We start from the raw sequence: 19,901 nt of genomic DNA, 5'->3' as shown, positions 1-19,901 counted from the left end.
GCCCAGCTGAGTTCCCGGGTGCTGGAAGGGAGGTACAATGAGGTCAGGTCAGCAGGTGTACCCAAGGCTTTGATGCCAGCTTCTGGTGACCATGTGACCCTGCCTGGGGCCCGCCATTCAAGAACCTCCTGAGAATAGACATCGGAAAGAGACCTTTATGAAGACGTTAGGCTGGAGACATAGGAGGTCAGGGCCAAGAGAGATGTGTGAAGGCTGCGACCATTTGTTTGCTCGCTGGATAGTTGTCATTTTAAAATGTGGTAGATGTTCCCAAGAAGCAATGTGAGCTACTTTTTGTAAGAGTGGTTGGTAAGAAGCCAGTGATCATGGGTGTTAAGCACGGTAAAGGGTGCTTAGAGTCCTGGGAGACAGGAAAAGGCAGCAGCGGGGAGAAGCAGAAAGTCTCCTGGGAGACCTTCCTCCTGGGCATCTAGGAATACAATCAAGCCCAGGAAGGAAGCTGGACGCTTCCAGGTGGGGAGAAAGGTGTGGAGATGAGAGTGGCTCTCCTTTCTCCTGGCTCTCTGGGGTCCCCACCCCAAACCATAACTGAGGGTCTCCAGGGCAGTCCTTATCAGGGGTCTCCTGATGGATCTCAAGGGCCTTTGCCTCTGCCCAGCTAGAAGAGAGGACATTCTCCATTGCCTGTGTAGGAAATGTGGGGGTGAGGTGACCACACTCAAAGGCCAGTTCATCAAGAAGCCCCAGAGAAAGCATCTATCTTCTCAGAAGAGCCAGAGGCCTGATGGAGGATTCTTAGCGGTAATTATCACCGTGAGAGCTCAGGGCTGTGGGATCTTTCTATGGCAGAGGGCATCAGAGTCGTTCAGTGACTCCCAGCTCCGACCACTGGCTCTCCTCCGGCCCTCTGTGACAGACGCTGCTAGACCGCAGACCCCCTTAGTGGCCGACACGCAGATGGGTTGCCGTTTTTTTCCTTAAGAAAACCCTAGGAAGTCCTGGTATCAAGTTCAGATTCTTTTGCGTTCCCACGGCACCAACAGCGATGTTGAAACGCAATATTTCCACCCCCATGCTTCCAACCAGGGTGGTTTGCGATTAGAATCAAGGCAGGATCCCAGGGCCTCTAAGGAGCCTGGGCAAATTTCAACCCAGCTTCCTGTTTTATAAAATAGAGCACAGTGGTTCAGGAAGAAAAACAAAAGCTTGGCATGCATGCTCATCCAGTGTCCCTTTGAGTAGCTCCTGAACATATCCCATATCCCCTATCCTAGTGACCATGTGCCCTCACACAGAGGCAACTTTAGGAGGTGATTAAGGCTCGCCGTGGGGAGACCACACTAACTCCACCTTCTCCCCTCTCCCCCGAGCACCGTCCTTCGCTGGTGATGACTTGCCAGCAGATATCTCTCCATCGTCCCAGTTTCTACATGAGCTCACCGAGGCCCACTTGCTCACACCGCTTACCCTGGGAAGAACAGGCCATTGCTCAGGAAACCACTGGCCGTGATCCAGCCCTTTTACCGTAATCATGCTGAGAAAAAGGCAGCCATGACTTGGCTTCGGCAGGAATTAAAAGATGAAGGGAAGAAGGAAGGAGGCACCGAGGTCATGTCTGTGGCTTGACGAAGGACGCTTCAGACGCTGTAGAACAGACTGTCTCTGGGCTGTGCTGTGCTATATGGTAGCTGTCTCTGGTGATATGCTGTGTGGTACCTGAGATGCTCTCTGGGCTGTGCAGCCCTGTGTGGTGCTGTGTGGCCCTGTGTGGTGCTGTGCTGTGCCTTACCATGTGGTACCTCAGATGTCATCTCGGCTATGCTGTAGTGGGAATGGAGCCTGGTGTGAGGCATTCCGTGGGGCAGAAAGGAGGTGACCTAGGCCTCCAAAATGAAGCAAATGAAAATCAAAACAACTAGCATCAGTAAAGAGGCCTGGATGGATGGCGTGGTGGTTAGGAGTTTCTGAGAATCCTCCAGAGGATTCTTTTTTTTTTTTTTTTTTTAGGATTTATTTATTTTATGTATGTGAGTACACTGTCGCTGTCTTCAGACACACCAGAAGAGGGTGTCAGATCCCATTACAAATGGTTGTGAGCCACCATGTGGTTGCTAGGAATTGAACTCACAACCTCTGGAAGAACAGTCAGTGCTCTTAACCACTGAGCCATCTCTCCAGCCCCCAGGATTCTTGTTTGCCTCCCAGCACCCACATTAGGTGGTTCACAACTGCCTGTAACTTCAGCTCTAAGGGATCCAGCGCTTTCTTCTGGCCTCCTCAGACACTGCCATGCACAGGGCATGCATTCACATATCATCTGCACACACAGACATAAGAATAAAATGCATTATAACAATCTAAAACCAGGATCAGAGTGAGGAGGAAATAGAAGTGTATTTCTATGCTTCTGACACTTCCTAGGCGTGTGTGTGTGTGTGTGTGTGTGTGTGTGTGTGTGTGTGTGTGTCTGAGTTTTATGTTTGTGGCTTTGAATATACCCCGTGCCCCTTCCTGTCTCTGAACCTTCATCTGTGACGGGAGCTGACTCTAACCTAGCTCGCTGGACAGCCTAGCTCATGGGGACTGAGTAAGATTGTCTGTGTAACAACACGCTTAGCTTAGCACCAGGCTTGTAGAGACTGGAGGTTCTTACCAAATGGTAGCTCACGGACAAGACACTTGACCTTCTGAGGTCCGACCCTCCTCTCTGTAAATTGGGGTTTGACTATGGTTCCTTTGGGGCCTGCTGAGAGACTGTGGCTGCAAATGGCTTAGCATGGGAAGGGTTCTCAGTCCATGAACGCTTTCCTGCCTTAGGAATGCTTGCAGTCCCCCGCTTTGGGGTGACTAGAAGCAGATCCTCATCCTCCAAGAAGCCCACACTGTGGCTTTCAAGTCTCTGAATGGGGAAGGAGGGTTAGGCTTTTCCTCTGGCAGAGTTATCATCTCAGGCAGGAGAGTCTGAAAGAGTTTTAAGAGAGATGAGAGTATGCTGTAACCAGAGGAGGGCTTTCAGAGAAGGTGTGGCCAGGGTGTAGAAGCACTGGTCTCCTCCCTCCTACGTGGGTTGGGTTTAGAAGTTGGTAAGGACCACATTGTGTCCTTCCACTTCCTTTTGAGCAGGGCCTAAGTCATCTGGTACTGACAGTACCATAAGGGCCAGGAAAAGGAGATAGGAAATCTGGTTCACCCTTTGTCTGCGTGTCTTTGCATCGTCCTGTGGCTACCACAAGAGGGCGCAGTTGCCCAGCACAACCCATAGGATTCCCACGCCCTCCTCTGCAGCAGCCAGCTGGCTGGCCCCTGCGTCATTTGGGCTGGGAAAAGCAGCCAGGCTTACCCACTCAACTCCACATAGATGAAAGACAGGCGGGGGTGGGGGGCGCGATATGAGAGCCTCGGGTGGGGCAGCCCTGCACTGGGAAAACTAGGCGAGCTGAGGACTTTAATGACCTAGAGAGCAGAGCAGGATCTGTTCCCCTTAATGGTGTTTAAGACTTAAGATTCTTGGCATGGGTTCTACCTACAGAACTGCCCCACAAAAAAAACAAACAAACGAGACCTAAGCTTTTCTCTTTCTTCTCCTGGGACTTCAGGACGTAGCCCATCAGGTATGCTGGGTGATTTCACACAGACATAGATGGTGTTGGTTGGCAAAAGCAAAACGTTAATGTTGTCTAGCCTGGCTGTTTCTGGAGCCTTCTTTTCTTGCAGTTACTGGGACCGGAAGCCAGAGCCAGCTTCCCCTCCCCTATCAGCACAACCCTCCTGCGTGGCTTTGCTAACGTGCCCACTGTAGATGGACATAACCCTGCCCCAAACCGCCACTGGCTTAGCCTTGGAATTCTTTGGCTAATGGCCAACAGAACTCCTGCGCATCTGTGGTAATTTGGCGGGAGTTTGGGAGGAACAGGGATAAGCCTAGGACCCAGATTATTTGCCAGAGCCCTTGACCATAGCATGTCTGGAGAAGCAACGATTTGGTGAAACTGCGTCACCTAGTACTTCAAGTCTCAAGCTGTTGTTCCCATAGGGGGAAACCGCTCTCTATAAACCCGCATCTGGGGCCATGTAGCTATCTTTTTTCTTCCCCTCTCTGTGGACCCTCTTTTTGGGAGTGGAGGAGCTGCAAAGCACTCTCTGTGGTCTTCATATAGTCCACTGTGGCTTTCCGCTGTGTGCCGAAAGCTGGGTCTCCCAGGGTTCTGAACAGTGATGGCTTCCAATCGGCTTCCTATCCCAGGTGCCACAGAGTAGGCAGTGGACCTGGGGTAGGGGAAGGGGAGGTGCCTGAATCCAGCATTCCTGCAGCACCTCCTGTACCCCATAGGTTTTCCAATTGTGTGCCTCAGTTCTTGCTATTTCCAGAAATCCTACACAACTGTACCTAGAATCTGGCCCAGGACCAAGCTGGAATCTTTTCATCCTGAGCTTCTCTCTCCCAGAGACTACCAACAGCACTTCCTAGACCATAGCTTGCCTCCACCGTGGGGGCTCCTCTAGCAGAAAGACGAGAGTTCTCCTGAGATCCTTCTCGACTTTACACAGACAGAGTCAGCAGATCATCTGGTTGTGGTATAATGTGGTCAGGAAGACTGCCCTACATGTAGCGATATTTAATATTAGAGGATACGGGCAGGAAGATGAGCTGGTTCCTAGTCTAGATGATAACACAGGAAGAGATGAATCTGTGATCATGCACGGGGCCACCCAGAGGCAGGGTGCGGTCCCATCTGACTTTGCTGCTTACAAGCTGTGACTGTGAGTGAGAACTGCCAATGCTTGCCCAGACTGAGCATATCTGAAACTGGGCTAGAGTGGGCATTATATAAGAACTGACTTGTGTCTCTTTCTTCTGTCTCTGTTTCTGGACTTTTCTTCTGGGTCCTTTATTTCTAGACTTTGGAAACTCCCCAGGGATAGAGATGGCCCTCCCTACTTACCTCAGGTAGCCCTGCCTCTTCCACAGGGGGTCGATTTAAGGTATAGGGTTGTGACCCCAGCTTGTCTCAGGATCTCCATGTCCAGGTCTTGATTCCCAAGACAGGGACTTCTCTGTAGGGAGGGCTGTGTTTTCTCCAACAGCCTCTTATGCCTCAGTCGGTAAGCACAGCTCTGGCATAGGAAGTTTAATGTGGAAAACAAGGGTCCCCAGTGAGTATAACCAATGAAATTTGAGACTCATTGAGAGGCCTCTTGCTTAGGAAGGTACCTGACGGCTCTCAAGGTGTTTTGCTAAGGTTAAGTGTATTCCAGAATTTGGGTCCTTGTAGACAGAGGGTGTTTCTGAAGTGCAGACATCTGGAGGGCAGATGTAGAGTGGGTTGGGAGGAGTGAAGTCCTGGAAGACTTGGGATTCCAGGCCCCATGACTCACTCGCCCTTCACAGCCACTTCCCAGCAGCTGGGCTGCCTCAGGCCTGAGGCCTGGGCTGTGTGGTGTATCCAGCCAGGTGTGACTGTGCAGTCGTCGCTGGCCTGGGGCACAGCTGTCTCTCAGCTGCATAGGACTGGAGAACTGACAGGGCGCTCGCTCTCTCTGCCATGTGCTCAAGAGGTCCTGGGTTCCTCTGAGCCCAGCTGAAGACCTGATCTCACAAACAGGCCATTTTGGGATATGTGGAAAAGAAGGTGGCTTTCTCGTTCTGTTTCCGTGTGTGTGTGTGTGTGTGTGTGTGTGTGTGTGCATGTGTGGTGTGTCTGTAATGTGTGTGGTATGTATGTGTGTGTGTGGTGTGTGGTGTGTGGTGTGTGGTGTGTGTGTATGTGTGTGTGTGGTACGTGTGGTGTGTGTGTGTGTGTGTTGTTTGGTGTATGTGGTGTGTGTGTGTGGTGTGTCTGTAATGTGTGTGGTATGTATGTGTGGTGTGTGGTGTATATGTGTGTGTGTGTGTGGTATGTATGACTGTGTGTGTGTATGTGGTGTATGTGGTGTGTGTGCGTATGTGTGTGTGTGGTGTGTATGTGTGCAGTGTGTGGTATGTGTGAGTATGTGTGTGTGTGGTGTATGTGTGGTGTGTGTGGTGTGTATGTATGTGTGTGGTGTGTGTGTGTGGTATGAGTGTGTGGTGTGTATGTATGTGTGTGTGCGTGGTGTGTGGTGTGTGTGGTGTGTATGTGTGTGTGGTGTGTGTGTGTGTGGTGTGTGTGGTATGTGGTATATGTGGTGTGTATGTGTGTGTGGTGTGTGTGTGTGTATGTGTGGTGTGTGGTATGTGTGGTGTGTATGTGTGTGTGGTGTGTATGTGTGTGTGGTGTGTGTGAGTGTGTGTGTGTGTGTGGTATGTGGTGTGTGTGGTGTGTATGTATGTGTGTGTGTATGTGTGTGTGGTGTGTGTGTGTGTGTTTCCTGGCCTGGAAGTGATGGAGGTGAGCAGATTCAGGGGTAGGGCCCTGAGAGGGTAGGTAGGTTCTGCCTCTACTATTGATCGTATCATCAAAGCACCGGAAAGGGTGAGTTCTGAGGTCACCACCTTACTCCAAGTCCCGGATGATGGCGAAAATGGTTAAAATTTATCTGAGAATCATTTTCCTCTTTAGAAAAGTGAGACTAATCACAGCTCAGGGTAAGGCCCAGGGCCAGTGAGGTCCTGTAAGGGAGCTTGGCAAACAAGTCTTACAAGGATAAATGATAGTTAGACTTTTGGGGTGACCAGCGCTCTGATTAAGCTGTCTCAGTCTTGTTAGTGAAGCCCTCAGGGAGGACAGTGGGGTGGGGAGCGACAGACTAATTAAGAACTGACAGAAGAGACTAAGGGTACGTACATGCTTAGCAAGCGTGCGGTGTGAGCCCTCGTGACATTTATGACGCTGAAAACAATCAGGTCCCCTGAGACTTGTCTGTCAGCAAAGCTCCTGCTCTTCACGGTCACAGCATCTGCCTTCCGAAGCTCTCCAGATACGACCTCATCCCACCCTCACTACCATCCAGGTCCACCGACCAGGAACTGGTTTTCTCATTTTGTAGGTAGAGGATCTGAGGCTCTGAGACGTGTGGTATCAGATAGAGTCCCAAGGCGGCCACATCAGATGACAGCAGCTCTCCTACATCCAATCCCAGACTCTGGGTTCTTTATTATCTCAGGTGTAGAAGGGGCCTGCAGTACTCGGAGCAGGGACGTAGGGTACCACCACCCCACCAGTGTAAGTGGAGGAGTCTCAGGTCCTGATGGCCCTCTGGCTCAGTTTCAGCCACTTTTCCCAGGCCGGGTTATACTACAGAAAAGTATGTTGGGGTCGGTCCTTGAGAGAGGGCTGACTGAAGGTGAGCCCCTCCTCCGTTAGCAGTTCTGCCTGGACCTTCTTGTCCTCCTCCCCTTCACCTGTAAGAGAGGAGTCAAGTGCTTTCCCTTACTGCTATAAGAGAGGACCACAAAGAGAGTGGCTTAAAGGATAGGGGTTGGTTCTCTTAGAGCCCAGTGTATCAGAAGCCCAAAGGGTGTCCCTGAATAAAATCAGAGAGAGTTCAATGTTATAGCACTTGCCTAGCATGCATAAAGACTTGGTTGGGTCCCAGTCCTAGCATTGAAAAAGGAAATAAGACAAAATTCAAGATATCCGTAGAGAGGATTCTTCTGGATACCCCAGGAGAATCTGCTCAGTGCTTCCGCTGACTTCAACCGGCCATAGCTTCATCCATGCATGGCCTTCAGAATCAGGAAGAACTGGAGGAGCCCCCCAGGCTGCCATCCCTCTGACTGCAGCAGGCAGAGGCTCTGGTTTGTCAGGATGTGTGTGACGTGATGGGGTTCACCCAGACAGACTAGGATTCGTTCCCCATCGGAGGGCTTCTCACATCTGCAAAGGCCCCTTTGCCATTTTTGGTGACACCCACAGTTTGAACGTTAAAGAATGAACATCTTTGGGATTTACTATTCTACCAAACAGGGGGAAATTGATGGTCCCTCCCTGTCCAAGTGTCAGGAGTAAACATATGTCAGAAAAAATGGTAACATGTGAAGTCACTCACATACTTAGCACTTGGTAAGCACATGGGTATTGCTATCTGTGGGGGTTATTTTTCCTTAAAAAATTTTATTTATTTTATTTAAGTATGTGAATATTCTGGTGCTGACACAGCAGAAGAGGGCGTCAGATCTCATTACAGATGGCTGTGAGCCACCATGTGGGTGCTGGGAATTGAACTCAGGACCTCTGGAAGAGCAGCCAGTGCTCTTAACCACTGAGCCATCTCTCCAGCCCCAGGGTTATTTTTACTTGTTGCTAGGACCAAATACCTAACAAAAGTAACTTAATGGGGCGGGGGAGTGTTGTTTTTGTCTCAGTCTGAGGACATATAGACCATCATGGTGGGGGAAGGCACGCTGGTGAGAATGGCTTAGGCCTGTGGCTGTGGGAATGAGGTGACTGCCTTGGAGTAGGACATTTCAAACCAAACCACAGCAGCTGCCACTAGTACTTAGTGCTCGTTCTCAGTAACACTTTCCAAGCTAAGGAGCTACAGCCTTAGTTTCTGTTGGCTCTCTCCCTGTGCCTCAGTTTCCTCCATTGTTAAAGGGGAACCCCCACCCCCACCCTGCACTTGGCAGTTCACACGCCAGGCTCCGGAGGCGCACAACGTTTCCCTTGTGCTGCGTGCGGGCGGCTGCCAGCCTCGGGCACAGGGCCCGGCCCACTGCTATCCCAAGGACACAGCATTCACCCAGATCACAAGGGAACAGAAGAGCCCCTCTTTTGAAGGGCAGAGAGGTTCCAAGAAGATCACTGCAGGAACTGAACCCTCTCTGTGGGAAAGAATCGCCTCCCTTGTGAGGAGGGAACACTATTTGAAAAGAGTTTTACAATCATTTTTATTAGCAGAGCCCCTGATAAGAGCAGGGCTGTTGCCCTGCTCCCACCCCTCTAGGGGAAACTGAGGCCCAGAGAGCAGGAGGCAGTACTGTGAGGTCACATGATGAGCATGAGTTAGACTTGCCCTCTAGGGGTCTTATTGTCAGATCAGCATCTTACTCCTGTGTGTGTGTGTGCGCGCGCGCGCGTGCATGCATGTGCCAGGAGTACCCTTTCCGTAATCCTCAGTCACTGAAATGGACCAAAACTTATACCCAAAGGCCCCTAGGCACCACATTCATTCAGTCTTTTCTTTAGAAGATCATTTGAAATGCAGCCACCCTCTTGTGTGCCCAGTTTGGCTGGTATTTTCTTTTCAATCTTGGCTGCCCCTCCATCTTCTGAAGCTTGGTCCCTCCCCCGACCCCATCCACACTCCTTCCTGTGGGCTCCAGAGTCTCTCCCCTACACACACACACACACACACACACACACACACACACACACACACTGTCCTTGCCTCCACCCTCCCCACCCCAGTTCACATGTTGCTCTGCTGTTAAGCTGGATAAGCGGGCTTGCTCCATAAGCCCAGGGTAGACCACCTGTCTCAGGCAGTTATGTGGGCCCCCTCTCTCTTCTATGAGAAGCCTCCCTCTGCCTCCGTGGATGCACAGCTGGACCTCCACCCCGTCCCAGCTTCACTCTAAGGCCTCCAGAAATGTCTCTGTCTCTCTCAGCCTGCCCCTGCCATACTCTGTCAAACCTCTGCCTGCTCTGGGCTCCACCACTGTCCAGGACATTGATTAAGGGCACAGCTTCGGGTCACACATGTTTGATATCATCTTTCAACTTAGGCTATTGTCTGGTTCTTAGGGCTGCTCCTTCCAGGGAGGAAGCCCCCTGCGCAAACTCTCCAGCAGCCCCGCCCCAGGTCTTTAGCATCTCCCTTCCAGTCTCAAGGCCACACCAGGACTCACAGACAGCATTCTTCCCCTGCCCACCTACAGACACCTTTGTCCCTTGTCTGTCCCTTGGTAAGCCAAGGGCATAAGCCCCCCACCGCCTCCCCCCTCTCTGCCTGTTACACCATTCTTCCTCCCCTAACTTAGGTCTTATGTAGCATTTAGATTTTTTCTTATTAGTAAAGCTCAAAGAAAAATAGGAAATCTTTAAGTAGCCCAAAATCCCCCACTCAGGAAGCAAGAGTCATTCTCATTGCCTACGTTTAAAGTTGGCTCTGCGCTGTTGAGATCACGCCCTGCACATAATGTTATACTTCTATGTTATGTCAGGTGGTTTCTCCATGTCATCTCTGTGCACACCCTTTTACTGTGTTTCCCTTGCACATACCATCATCTGCCCGTGTATCTACGATCTCTCTTTGTGAATAACCTCCGGAAGACAGGGTGGCAGCTTTATTAGTGTTTTGGAATAGTCTGCCCCCTCCCGCCCCTGCCCCCCCAGCCACCGGAAGACGGAAGCTATTATCAGCTGCTTCTCACAGGACTCTGATTAGGATCTTGAACTGGGTGGCACTGGAAACCAGTTTCACACCCTCCCCACACCCCGACGCCTAACGAGATGAGGAAAATATCAGCTGCAGGGAGCATCACCAAACATCTCCACCCTGTTCCCGGGGAGCCGACTTCTGCAGCTTCAGGGGTTATCTTTGCTGGGGTTTGGTTCTGTTCTGTTTTGTTTTGTTTTGTTTTTCCCTTGGACAGAACTACCCTCGGGCTAAAGGCATAGACTGGTCAGGCGAACCGTGTCCTGCAGAGACTACCTGGGGTTGGAGTCTACCTAGGAATTAAGTCACCAGGTGAAGGGTGCGAAATGCGGCTGGATGCAGCTGCAGTGTCTGCTAGCTCTCACCTGGAAGGCTCTGTCACCGCCAATGGTCCTGAGGTATTGCTAGGAGAGGTGAAATCCACCGACAACCACACGGCATCCCTGAATCAGGAACGAGGCTCTCCTATGCGTATAGACATAAGAGCCCGAGGCTGTCAGAGGTCTGAGAAGATGGAACTTGTAGCTCCTAGAACCTGTGCTCAAATCCAACTTGGCAACAGTCTCTGTCCTGATACTTTTGGGTAAGAACGTGGGAACTGACTCACGGTGAGCCAAGAGATGTCTTCTCCTGAAAGACTGTGGCCTCCTCCCAGCTCCCTCCCAGGTACCAGCTTGGCCAGGCATTTTGAGTTTCTAAGGCCTTGCATGCCCCATGATTATGAGCTCCAGATATACATTGAGAATGCCCCTTCTCCTTCAAGATCTTATGGTAAAAATTGGGGAGGGGGGCATTGTCGTGAGTTCTAGGCTAGCCAGGCCTACCCAGGAGAACCCTGTCTCAAAACAACAACCACAACAAAATGCCGTATGGTTCAGTTTGAGTACACAACCATCCCTGAGGGACGAGAAGTCACACACTGGAGGCTACCCAGACCATTTGCCGGAGAAGTCGTTAGCAAGGGTGTCCAACCTAAGAGAGACAAAGGAACCTGTGAGGTCTGGTGGGGAGGCGGTGGTTGTCTGGGTAGAGCCTTTCTCACTGCTCCTGCAGCTGCATGCTGGGTTGGCACTGGCCTAGAGCAGGGAGCAAGGCCTTTACCCCATCCATTGTAGTCTTGGGTGAGTTCGTCTCAGCCTTCATTGGCAGTCTCTTGTGGGAAAAAGATCTGGGCTGTCAATGCCACATCCCTGGAACCCTGGCTTGTCTTTTTTTTTTTTTTTTTTTTTTTTTTTTTTCCATGCTCAATGACTACTTGTCAACACAACACCAGTATCCCTCCACCCCTTTTAAAGGCTGCATTCTAAGCCTTAGAGTTCCTTGGCCATGCTGTCTGTTCCTTCTGAGTTTGGATGGCAGCACATCTGGTTATGAGGAAGTCCAGGTGCTTTTTCTGTAAGGTTTCAGTAGCTGCATCCACATATGACTATGAGCACACTGGATGTACACAGTTGGCTCAGTGGAGATAGGTTTGACACTACCAGCGGCAATTAGGAATTGCATAGTCTGTTTCTGGCCTCAGTTTCCTCATCTGTAAAATGGGAATGTTTGCCATATACACGTTATGGATTCACCAGGATAACGTAAGCCATGCTTGTTTGCCAGTTCCCAGTAGAGTATATGTTCAGGAAAGCTGGCTTCTTTGCTGTGGTCTCTGGGTTCCCAAGATGCCCACTGCCTTCCTTCTTCTCCCAGGTGTCTATCTGGTCTGAAAGTCCACATGTGCGCACATAGAATTTTCTGGTGGTCCCTTTAGGCCAGAGAGCTTGAGTGACCGGTCCTAGGGAAGAAGATCAAACTTAAAGATCAGGATGGCTGTGCATTAAGGCCCCCTTGGCTACCTACTCCTCACAGCTGCTTCCTGTTAGTAGGTTACCAGGAAAAAGCACATTTCCTCCCTGCTGAGAGCTAACCAGGCAGCTTTTCCAATGCCCAGAACCTTGTTGATGGTTGATAACCATCAAGTACTCAAGGACACTCTGGGGCAGTGTAGACTTGGTCAAAGTGGAGGCAGCCAGACCTGGCCAGAGGGTGCTTAAGTCACTGGGGCTGAGGCTGGGGGCTGACTGTCATCGGCTCACATGCAGCTCCTTTCCGGGGAGATTTAGCCTGGCCACTGCCTGCTGCCGAGGCATCTAGCAGCTGTAGCAGTTCATGGTTATGACGTGACTTCCTGTGATGCTGGGCTTGCATGGAGCTGAGTTGGTGCATGACGGATTTAGGTCCCTTAAGTTTTGTGGTTGTTATATTTTTGTTTAGTTTCTTGTTTAGGCTGTTGTTTCTGTTGCTGTTGCTGCTGTTGTTGCTGTTGCTGTTGTTCCTGCTGTTGTTGTTGCTGCTGTTGCTGTCTGTTCCTTCTGCGTTTGGATGGTAGCACATTCGGTTATGAGGAGGTCCAGGTGCTTTTTCTGCTGTTGTTGCTGCTGTTATTGCTGTAGTTGCTGCTGTTGGTGTTGTTGCTGTTGTTCCTGCTGTTGTTCATGCTGTTGGTGTTGTTGCTGCTGCTGCTGCTGCTGCTGCTGCTGCTGCTGCTGTTGCTGCTGCTATTGTTGTTTTGAGGCAGGATCTACCGATGTAACCTGTCTTGGGACTCACTATATAGACTGGTCTTGCACTTGCAGCAATCCTCCTGCCTCTCTTTCTTTCTTTCTTTTAAATATTTATTTATTATGTATACACCATATAGCTTTCTGCCTGCATGTGTGCCTCCAGGCCAGAAGAGGGCACCAAATCTGATTATAGATGGTTGTGAGTCACCATGTGGTTGCTGGGAATTGAATTCAGGACCTCTGGAAGAGCAGTCAGTGCTCTTAACCCCTGAGCCATCTCTCCAGTTCTGCCTCTGTTTCTAATGCTGAGATTATGGGTGTGCTCCACACACCTAACTCTACTTTCAGTTCCTGAAGCAAATGACTCCCAGGATTTCCAAGCATGACTTTCCACGTTGCATTGACACAGAAAGGCAACATAGCCCCTGAAGCTAATAACTCAAACTCCTTTCACATGAGAGGGCACCAAGTATGTTCTGTTGTCTTTGGGCACTGAGAATTGAACCTAGGGCCTTGTGTGTGCTAGGCAAGCACTCTTGAACTCTGTTCTCTGTCCCCCAAAGAGGTTCATCTGCCATTGTTCAAGTTGACACTGTATAAGATACTCTAGATTGTCGTATGTGTATGTGTGCATGTATATATATGTATGTGTGCATGTGTATGTGTGTATGTATATGTGTATGTTTGTGTGCATGTGTGTATATGTATGTGTGTGAATGTGTCCATGTGTATGTATGTGTATGTGTACATGTGTATATATGTATGTGTGCATGTATCTGTGTGTGTTTATGTGTATATGTGTGTATGTATGTATGCATGCATGTGTATGTGTGTATGTATGTGTGCATGTTTATATGTATATGTGTGTGTGCATGTGTATGTGTGTATATATATGCATGTGAACGTGTCCATGTATATATATGTGTTATATGCCCATGTGTATATGTGTATGTATGTATATATATGCATGTGAATGTGTCCATGTATATATATGTGTGTATATGCCCATGTGTATATGTGTATGTATGTGTGCATGTGTGTGTGTGTGTGTGTGTGTGTGTGTGTGTGTGTGTGTGTGTTAAACTCAGTCGACTAGGGGAGGTTACAGTGTTGCTAGTTACTGGCTGTTTCTACACTGCTTTTCTGGGGCAGCATTGAGAGGGGGCCCTGCATCGTGGGCTCATCCCCTTGGGATGAAGTCAGTTGGTCAGTCTGAGTGAGGGTGCCCTTGCTGTCTCTCCTGTTCCTGTTCTGTCTCAGCACACTGGACACCTAAGACCCTAGTCACAGCCATCCCTAAGAAAGGTAGCCCGGCCCTCCTGTGTGACCTCATTAAAATGACCTGAAAAACTCAACCAGGAAAATCAGAGCAGGTGGAGAGAATTAGGTTTTCTCCTTTCTTGGGAGGAGACCGTGGCCCTGATGCAGGCTTGCCCATGGCTACCCCTCCTTCCTATCCACTGCAGACCAAGATCTAGCAACTGCCTGGGTCAGGCACCTTCCTGCAGTCACTAGGGAAGTGCTTGGCAGAACATCCCTGGACTCAGTTCCTTTCTCACTTTAGAGTTCATTATTCATATGCCCCACCGTGCCTGTCCTCTCTGCAGTCTGTGAGGAGGAAGGGAGAGGCTTCCACAGCTAGGTAGCAGTTGAGGTGAGTTCTCTTAGAGAAATCTTTAAACCAGATGTGGCCAATAGCAAAGAGAGGTTATAGGAGAAATAACATGGTGCCCGGGGTGGCAGTGGGGGGTGGGGTAGGGGAGCAACGAAAAGTTCCCTCTTTCTGCTACAGCCTGGTCTAAACTAGAAGGTCCCAGACTGGGTGGCTAAAAGCTGTACTGGGGCTAGGGCTAGGCTGTGGGTGAGACTCAGCAGGCAGCTGTCACCCCTCCCCCATCCCTCTGGAGAGGCGCTGGACAGTTACAGTCTCCCTCACTAGGATTCCGCCCTCTGAAGCACATGCTCACCGAAGCCCAGGTATAGGAACAAGGTTGCCTCTGTGGGTTCTCCATCTCTAGAGCCTCAGACCTGACAACATGGCCTGTTTTCTGCCACTAGCCCCATGATTGCTGTACTCTGCCGCTGACCCTGGCTGCCCGTTGCCAAGGCAACAAAGCCCTCTCATTTCCTGTGCTCTGCAGAATCTCTGCACCCATTTCCGCTGTGTCCACATCCACCCAGAGGTACCTTGTGATTGTGACTGTTTCTGCCAAGGGCTATATCTGTCCTGCCGGGACTGGCAGCCAGTGGTTTCAAAAGAGTGATCAGCACACACCATGTGCATCCAGGGGTGATGGTTCGTGGATCTCTAGAGAAGCAGGCAAGTCTGAGCAGTTGCAGTGCAGTCAAGAGGAAGTCAGACTCATTTCCTTGGGAGGAAAGCAGACGCTGCCACTCTCGTTAAATGAGATAATGGATGTGATAACACAGGCAGGCACCCAGTCAATCGGTGCCCAAGAGAGAAATGCCTGTCTTTGTCTCCCCATTCATTTCATGGTTTAATATGCCTTTGGGCCAACTACAGGCTTCTGCATAGCATCCTCCCTGTTCTGGGTACCGCCAGGCTCCAGACGCTGGAGGAGGAAGCAGACCCAGCCGACAGGGACCCAGGCAGAGCAGATCCCAGTGTGAGCAATCCAGCGCTGTCCTCCATCTCTCTAGCTATGGAAGCCTAGCAGCATATCTACCATCAAGAGTTGGGAGCCAGGGTTGGGGATTTAGCTCAGTGGTAGAGTGCTTGCCTAGCAAGCACAAGGCCCTGGGTTCAGTCCCCAGCTCCGAAAAAAAGAAAAAGAAAAAAAAAAAAAAGAGTTGGGAGCCTACGTAGGCTTTCTGTTTTCCTTGAATTTCTTTGTTATGTATTTTTTTCTTTTGCAGTAAATTTCCCTTCCTAATTTGGTCTTGTTTATTCCACTCTTAAAGTGGGATTGCTTGGGAGTTCATGCCAAGTAAATGACCATCAGTGTATACAGAGAGATAGAAGAAGAGTGCACTTTGTGTGCAGGGATTGCGTATCACAGAGGAAGGATACAAACATTAGCGTGGGTCCTGATACCAGACGGGTTGATCGCCTGGTTCACCATCTAGTGAAGAGGCCTATTTAATGTTTTTAGTGAGTCCCAGGGAAGTGATAAGAGTTCATTCATTCGTTCAGCCACCTTTCCTCTAGTTCCTCTCATCAACCATTCTGGTAGCATTCACAGAGCAGATTCCAGGCACATTCATGTTTTCCTTAAATTGGTCATCGATAAGAGTGTGATCATAGGGCCGGGTGCTGGTGGCGGTGCCCGTCTTTAATCCCAGTACCTGGGAGGCTGAATTAGGCGGTTCTCTACGAGTTTGAGGCCAGCCTGATCTACAGAGTGAGATAGCCAAGGATATACAGAAAAAAAAAATGAACAAAAAGAGAATCAGAGGGAAAAGAACAGTACTCATGGTGGGAGCGTGAGGAACTGGGGGAGCAAGGGTATTTGGACTGAGGTACACAGCATGCTATGCTGCCTGCTGGGTTTCTGCTGCAGTGTGCAGTACATCTCCAGCCTGCAGAGCCACTGAGCCGAGCTGGCATCTGCAGCTGTCTGACAACTGTAATGTGTCCAACGTGGTTGAGATTCAGACTTAACTGGCCTGGATTCTGATCTCTTTCAGTCTTTGTAGTCATCAGGGAAATGGACAGTTATACTTACCTGGCCTTCACCCAAGATACCATCCCAAGACCCACCGAAGCAGCCAGTAGCTGTCTCTGAACTATGCAGGGGCAGACACAGGTTTGTCTTGGTGTCTTTGGCTCTGGGACTTGTGGGGAGGAATGACCGTATCCACTAATTCTTGAACTTACTTTTCTTTCTGTTGCTCTCAGTCTTCCTGACCCCATCCTTGTCCCTCTCTGTTGGAAGCCTGAGCCAGGTGCTGTCAGCCCCATAGTCGAAAGTTCATCTGAAACCAAAGTCACTGGGCCGTCTGTGGGAGAGCTGGTGCCTTGGAAGCAAACAGTCAATTTCATTTTCATCCCCATCTAGTGTTTATCTGTGTCAGTCAGGCTCAGATTGAATGGGGTGGGGTGTCACTGTGGAGTTTATCATTCAGGCCAGACCCTCTGTTGTAAAGGACATCCATGTAACAGGTCATCAAAGCTGGCCACAGGGAACTGACCCTGAAGTACTGATATCCCAGATAGGACTGTAATCCCCAAAGAGGTTTTTATTGGGGTGTGTGTGTGTGTGTGTGTGTGTGTGTGTGTGTGTGTGTGTGTGCGCGCGCGCGCGCGCTCTCACTCACAAGCCCAAGAGAGAGAGAGTCAGAGAGACAGAGAGACAGAGACAGAGACAGAGACAGAGACAGACAGTTAGACAGACATACAGAAAGAATAGGAGAAAAGAAAGAAAAGGAGGGAGAAGAAAAAAGAGGAGATATGGGGAAGGGAGGGAAGAAGGAAGGGAAATGAGACAAATCCCAGCATAGCCCCTGACTAGGAGCTTCTGTTTCTCCCTCAGTCTCATCACCCCTGACTCCCTCCCTGTCTTCAGATCAGAACTTTCCACAATGACAGAGGCCTAACGTCTTCTGCACCAGCCCAGCCTGCCCTTTGCTTGTGATTTGCTGCAAATGTGGTTGCCCTGGGCATGGACACAAAAAGCCCAGCTCTCTCAGCGGAGCAGTGGGCTTCAGGCTGCTGTCTTGGCACCTCGTTGACTCTGAGAACTCACACTTCCCAGAAGGCAGCTGGTGAAGAGTGATGTCAAACTCACTGCCAGGCTGCCCACTGGGTGAAGGGAAAACTTGTCGGAGACTCCAGCCAGCGACCACACAGTCTCGAGACTCCCAGTCCATCCCAGTCCAGAGTGGTGCTTGTCTACAAGATTCTAGTGATAGTACCATGGTTCAGAGAGTCTGGACTCTGTCCAAGTTCAAGGTGTTTCTACCTAGTCGATGCGTAACTTTGGCAAACTAGTTCATCTCTCTGAGCCACTATAAAATGAGGACAGTGATCATAGTTTCCTTTGGAAGGATGATGGTGAACAGCTTTAATCCCCTTTAATCCCTCAGGAGGCTGAGGAAGTTCTAAGACAGAGAGGCCCTTTCTCAAGAAGAGTGGTTCTTATGCTGATTGAAAGAACTTTGAGTCCAAAGCCACACATGCAGGTTCCAAGATGAGGGAAATAATCTGTCCAATCTGGACAGCTGAGTTCTGTTCTTGAATGTTTACTGAGCACTGTCCAGTGCAGAGGATAGGGCTAGAAACGGGGTAGGCAGGAGGTGACCCTAGTTTTAGGGACTTACCACCTGTCAGAGACATTTGCACTCTGAAGTATAAGACAGGAAGGTCAGAGTAAAAGGCCAGAGAAGCGCTGGAGGGCTTCAAGGGGATTGTGGTTCCAGGGAGGATGCGCCTTAAGAGCTGGACTTGCTGGATGCTGGTTTGGGGCATGGTAATCTTTGATAGAAGGTAGACACCCAGGAAGCAAGGACACCATCAGTCCAGCACTCCTGGTAGAGTGATCCCAGAGGCGGCTAACCACACCCAGGACCCTCAGGGTTCCTTTATAAGCAAAGGAGTCTGCTCAGCTTAACTTCAGAGCAAAAGGACAAGTCTGAGATCGCAGAGCTAGGGCGAGGCTGGCAAACCTGAGCTTCTGCCCACATCAAGCCACAGAAGACTGACCTGACCAACCGCGCTACTGTTACCGGAAACTCGAACCAGCACTGTTCCCAGCATTCCCAGCCATTCATCATGGAGGTGTGGGTTCTGTCCCACCTTCCTGTTTATCACTGAGCCCATCAGTGTGCTAGACTGAGGAGCTGGAGATGAGGGGGCTTGTGGCCAGCCCCACACTGTCCTGTTTCTGCTGAGCGGACCACCACCTGCACTTGGTAGGGAGCATAGGAAGCTGGGGAGATGAAGCCACACCCCTCTCCAGCAAGAAGACAGAGAGCTGTGGTGTATCCACCAGGCCTTTATCTCTTCTACCGGGGACAGCAGGGTCTCCCAAAGAGTACCTGACACCATCCTGGCTGGGGTATTTACCTTTCATGTCCTACTTCAAAATGAGATGAATGGCTGAACATCCCTTTATGTCTCTCTGGATATGTTTCTAAACCTGGGACAGAGAGAGAGAGAGAGAGAGAGAGAGAGAGAGAGAGAGAGAGAGAAACCGAGACAGAGACACAGAGACACAGAGACACAGAGACACAGAGACACAAAGAGACAGAGACACAGAGACACAGAGACACAGAGACACAGAGACACAGAGGCAGAGGCAGAGGCAGAGGCAGAGAGACAGACACAGAGAGAAGTGCTTGTTGGCAGGGAGGGCTTCCAGCATTTCTGTAGGACTCCTGAGCCCATCTCATCTGTCCTTACTATCTCCTTCCTCACTATCTTCTGACTCCTCATTGTCTCTTGGCCATTTGCCTACGAATTGCTAAGCTATACCTTCTATTCCTGCCCATTACAGACCTTATAGATAGATGTCTAAGTCAACTCAGCCAGTGCTTATTGACATCTACCTTTGGAAACACCAAAATGCACGGGGGTCAGCAGGGCTAGTATTGGATTCTGTTGCAATAGTGGGGTGGGGGTGGGGGTGGGGGAGAGTGAAGGGTGCTGGCTGGGATGATGAAGGTGTCTGCCCTTGAACTGCCCCTAGCCTGATGGAGGAAGTAATGACAGAACTCTCCAGGAGGGGCTAAACCTGAACAAGACAAATAGATGCCTAATGTCATAGGTGACGTTGAATGCTTGGAGAGGCAGGTTAGTGACAAAGCCAAAGCTGAGGTTAAGCTGGGACCGTCTCTTTGATTAAGTGTTTTTTGAGTTGATTACAAAGGAATGAAGGGGGCTGGAGAGATGGCTCAGTGGTTAAGAGCTCTGACTGCTCTTCCAGAGGTCCTGAGTTCAAGTCCCAGCAACCACATGATGGCTCACAACCATCTGTAATGGGATCTGTGTGTGTAATTGTATACAAAGGAATGAAGGGTGGGGACAGGTACGGAACGGAGAGGACCCCCAGGTTAGAGAGCATCTATGTGTCTCTTGGTCCTTCATTACCAGACTTGGGGTACTTCATCTCCCATGACCCCAGGACCCTGGAA

The 19,901-nt window shown here is 50.1% G+C and overlaps 1 protein-coding gene and 1 long non-coding RNA gene across 8 annotated transcripts in view; one reads left to right on the top strand and one right to left on the bottom strand.

Annotated features, from left to right (window-relative positions):
* The window catches only part of Nav1 (neuron navigator 1), a 252,363-nt gene that overhangs the window by 14,974 nt on the left and 217,488 nt on the right, over positions 1-19,901 (top strand).
* LOC120096254 (uncharacterized) lies at positions 7,003-18,923 on the bottom strand. 2 transcript variants are annotated; one of them, XR_010057210.1, is made up of 3 exons: positions 14,777-18,923; positions 10,626-12,040; positions 7,003-7,282 (listed from the first exon to the last, which is right to left on the bottom strand). It is a non-coding gene; the product is annotated as an uncharacterized LOC120096254 (long non-coding RNA). The 2 variants fall into 2 exon arrangements; XR_005492463.2 differs by having other exon boundaries at positions 10,626-10,725.

The sequence above is a fragment of the Rattus norvegicus genome, chromosome 13, assembly GCF_036323735.1.
Source record: "Rattus norvegicus strain BN/NHsdMcwi chromosome 13, GRCr8, whole genome shotgun sequence".
In the NCBI taxonomy this organism is placed as follows: Eukaryota; Metazoa; Chordata; class Mammalia; order Rodentia; family Muridae; genus Rattus; species Rattus norvegicus.
This window is presented reverse-complemented; position numbering and strand designations above follow the sequence as displayed.